Source organism: Lepisosteus platostomus, chromosome 5 (genome assembly GCF_059453375.1).
Source record: "Lepisosteus platostomus isolate fLepPlt1 chromosome 5, fLepPlt1.hap1, whole genome shotgun sequence".
NCBI lineage: Eukaryota > Metazoa > Chordata > Actinopteri > Semionotiformes > Lepisosteidae > Lepisosteus > Lepisosteus platostomus.
This window is the reverse complement of record NC_142615.1, coordinates 22778134-22781811: the sequence shown is the minus strand read 5'-3', so window position 1 is coordinate 22781811 and position 3678 is coordinate 22778134.

Here is a 3678-nt window from a genome sequence, read left to right as displayed (position 1 = left end):
CATAGACGAGCAAATGAAGGGCTAACAGTCCTAGCCTAGGGCAGCGTTATACACCCTGACAGCCGCCGGGAGGAAAGACCTGCGGAAACGTTCCCTTGAACACCGTAGCTGGAGCAGTCTTGCTAAAAGTGCTCCGCTGCCCAGTAACAGTCCCATGAAGCGGATGAGAGGTGTTGTTCATGATGGCTGTGAGCTTGGTCAGTATTCTCCTCTCAGCCACCACCTCCATGGGGTCAAGGCTCAGCCCCAACACAGAGCCAGCCTTCTTGATAAGTTTTTTGAGCCTATTTGCATCTTTTGTCATGATGCTGCTGCCCCAGCACACAACAGCGCAGAAGATGGCCGCCGCCACCACTGATTAAAAAAAAATGTGTAGCAGTGTTCCACGCACACCAAAGAACCTGAGTCTCCTAAGAAAATAGAGTTGGCTCTGACCTTTCTTGTACAGGGCGTCAGTGTTACCAGACCACTCCAGCTTATCATCCAGGTGTACCCCTAAGTACTTGTACCCTATGTCCTCACCCTGGATGGAAACAGGGTTCAGCGGAGACTTATTCCTTCGAAAGTCGAAGATCATTTCTTTGGTCTTGCTGATGTTAAGCTGGAGATGGTTAAGATGACACCACTCCACAAAATTGGTAATCAATTGGTAATCTCCAATATGTTCAGAATTTGACAGCCAGAATCCTGTTTTGCTTTGAAATGCTACTTTTAAAGGTGCTATACAAAATAAAGTAATATATTTGTCATATATTTACAGTAATTTAAAGTATATATTTAAAGTAATAAATGAACAATATATGTAAATGTTTTATATGTCTTTGTTGTACATATCTGTGATATGTCTGCAGATTGTATCTTTTTTATTTTTTGTTTTGTTTCTTGTTAATTTTATAAAAGAGTATAATAGAGAGTCCCCATTTACCCCATCTTGATTAAAATCACAAACGTGTGTTTCCTAAAATGCTTTTATTTATTCACAATCAGACAATGCACGACAGAACTCACATTCCTGAATGTCCCCCCTCCGTTAATCAAGAATCTTAGGAAGAACACGAAACAGCCTGTTAATAAAATTGTTGCAACTTTGTTCTGTCAGTTCTTCCTCCCAGAACTTGTAAATCGGGTTTAGCCGTTTTCCGAATACAGTCTTTCAAGGAATGCCATACCATCTCTATTGGATTTAAATTTGGGGATTCAGCTGCAGCTGGGTTTTCACCCAGTTCACTCCAGTTATTAACAGTTCACCCATTTAATAACCACTTTTTATGCGCGAAAAACGGGTGATCTTTCTTCCTCGTGATCAGCTTAGAATCTTTGTGTACGGGGTACGTTTTTTTCTTCTTAATTAAAATATATGAATTTCATAAAGATAACACACATTTAGAACACAAAAATAATATTCTGTTCTCTTCCTGGTATGTAGAACAGATCAGCAGGTCTTTTTTCCGAATTGCTTTTTTTCACTATATTTATCATATTGGCTAGCTAATGTCCTCTCTTTGCAAGCTAATGTTACTTGTGGCTGTGTTTCTGCGTTGCATAGAAGCACACATATCCATAGAAAGTGTTTTATACTACTATTTGAGCTACAGTAGATGAAAATAATTATATTGTTATTAATTTCTTCGCAATTTCATATTATATTCCCTATTAATCAAATTCTAAAAATATGCTTTTGTTTTCTTCGATAATGAGTGTATTCACAGAAAAGGTTAAAACATCATGACTTTTCACAAAGTATATAAACTAAATATGCTCAGAAGGAGCACATAAAAAACATTTCCGAATATTTTTTTCTTTAAACTACCAATACCAACCATTTACAGTTTACATTATATTTTTATGTTCCTAAATTAATATTGTTTATGGTGGTTTATCATGGTGTTACTTTTTGTCAATGAAAAAATAAAGTATTTTAGTTTACAAAGACAGTTACAAAGAAAGTGGACCACTGTAATACTTTGAGCTTGCAACATGTCCAAGGTAATTCATTATTAAACCTATTAGTAATATCTTCCTTAAAGACTTTGAAGCATAAAATATTTCTGCATAATTAAAATATTTATAATAAAGGTGGTAGGTTGTGTACTTTTGTCCAACTGAGCAATCTTGCTTTTATAAAATATACCAACTTTTTAATGTTTAATGATTAACATGTTGTAATACACAGTTTAAAATTATTCAAAGTCTAAAGAGCATACAACTTAAATTCTTAATTGGATAAGACTGTCCTTAAGCAGTGACCAGGATTTGAAACCACATGTTTTCTGGCGACAGCTCAACTGCTGTACATGAGAGGTTAAGCTTTATTAGCACAACCTCATGGTTATTCCTGATACTATTATCATAACTGTGGTATTATATGGTTTGACGCGATATGATGCGTTGTGATGCAGAATGCCCACCATGTTTTACTGCAGCGTACCCCGCTCATTTTGAATGGCTGCATCTGTATATCAATGTAATATAGTTTGAACGAGCACACATAACATTTTTCAAAATAAGTACATTAAGTGATTGAGTTAAAGACTTTGATGCATAAATGCATGTTTATGAAGTAGGTGGAATACTGTTGTGTATTTTTTTTAGGTAACACTACTAGCCATATACAGTTTGTGTAATATATTTATATTCCTAAATTAATATAGTTTTTGATGTTCAGAGACATTATGCTCATGTTGTTTTTATGCTCAGCTACCAAAGGTTTTCTTTAGTTGTAAAATTCCATATTAATATTCCATATTAAGCACATTTAAACATGCACAATAGAGAGATTAAATAAAGCAATCGTTTCACTAATAACTAATGCACCATTAGTGCCACCTGTCAATCACCTTTGACCAGCGAATCACGTGCTGTGTGCAACCTGCTGCCCCACTCCCACATCACAGGGTTTTACCTGCATTCTGAATGGCTACATCTGTATATTCATGGTTCCAATTAAGTTGTGCAACTTTTATCCAACCAGTCCTTTGTTACAGTATCTTTACAAACCATGCATATTTTTCTTGCTAAATGAATTTACTAAACCTCCTTTTACTTTATAACACTATAAACGTCTCACGTTGCCTTCAAGTGTTCATGACAGCAGGAGGCTAACAGCTCTGGAGTGATACCAGTGCCTATTGGTATCAGCATCACCTCCTGTATTGTTGGGATACAAACACAGTTAACCTGGGTAATCCTGTAAGGAATTTGGTTTAGATTCTGAAGTCAAAATGTTATTGTTTTTTTCCCCTCATTCTATGTTCCCGATATCTTTATTGCTTTATACATTTCCAGACTGGAAATCCAGAAGCATGGAGAAGAGTGTGTTTCTCATCCTGCTGTTCTCAGGTCAGTGTTTTCTGTTACATATCTTGATTTCCATTATCTGTTTATTAACTTTAAATAATACTTTCAAAATAATGATTATTTATTTGAATACATAATAAGTATAGTATTAAATTATATAAATACAGAATACATTATTTAAAATTAATTCTTAATTACTTAAAAAATATATTTCCCTTTATACAATATAGATAATATTGTTAGATAATTAAGAGATACAAACAACAGCCAACATGAAGGTTTAAAGCAGGAAGATTAGAATTACTTGGCAAAGAAAAAGCACTAATACCATTAATGGACAACCATCTGCAGCTGGAAAAGATTATGACAATACACCAAACA